Below are 214 nucleotides of genomic sequence, written 5' to 3'. Positions count from 1 at the left end.
TAAACTAAAACCCTAGACTACTTGGTGTTTTTACAACTCCGGTGTGGTTCCCGCCTGTCTGACCGTGTGTCGACCTTTGTAACATTGGCAATAAACCATTAAAAGTGACTTTCCCATGAGCTCTGCCCATCCTGGCTCTTTGTCCTGCGTGCGTGTGTCGCAGTGAGGACGCTGGTGGCTTTCCCAAGAACCTGGAGCACCCAGGGATTTATCC

Source organism: Cariama cristata, unplaced genomic scaffold (assembly GCF_000690535.1).
Source record: "Cariama cristata isolate BGI_N322 unplaced genomic scaffold, ASM69053v1 scaffold22989, whole genome shotgun sequence".
NCBI lineage: Eukaryota > Metazoa > Chordata > Aves > Cariamiformes > Cariamidae > Cariama > Cariama cristata.
The sequence above is the reverse complement of the archived record's forward strand: the minus strand, read 5'-3'. Positions refer to the sequence as shown.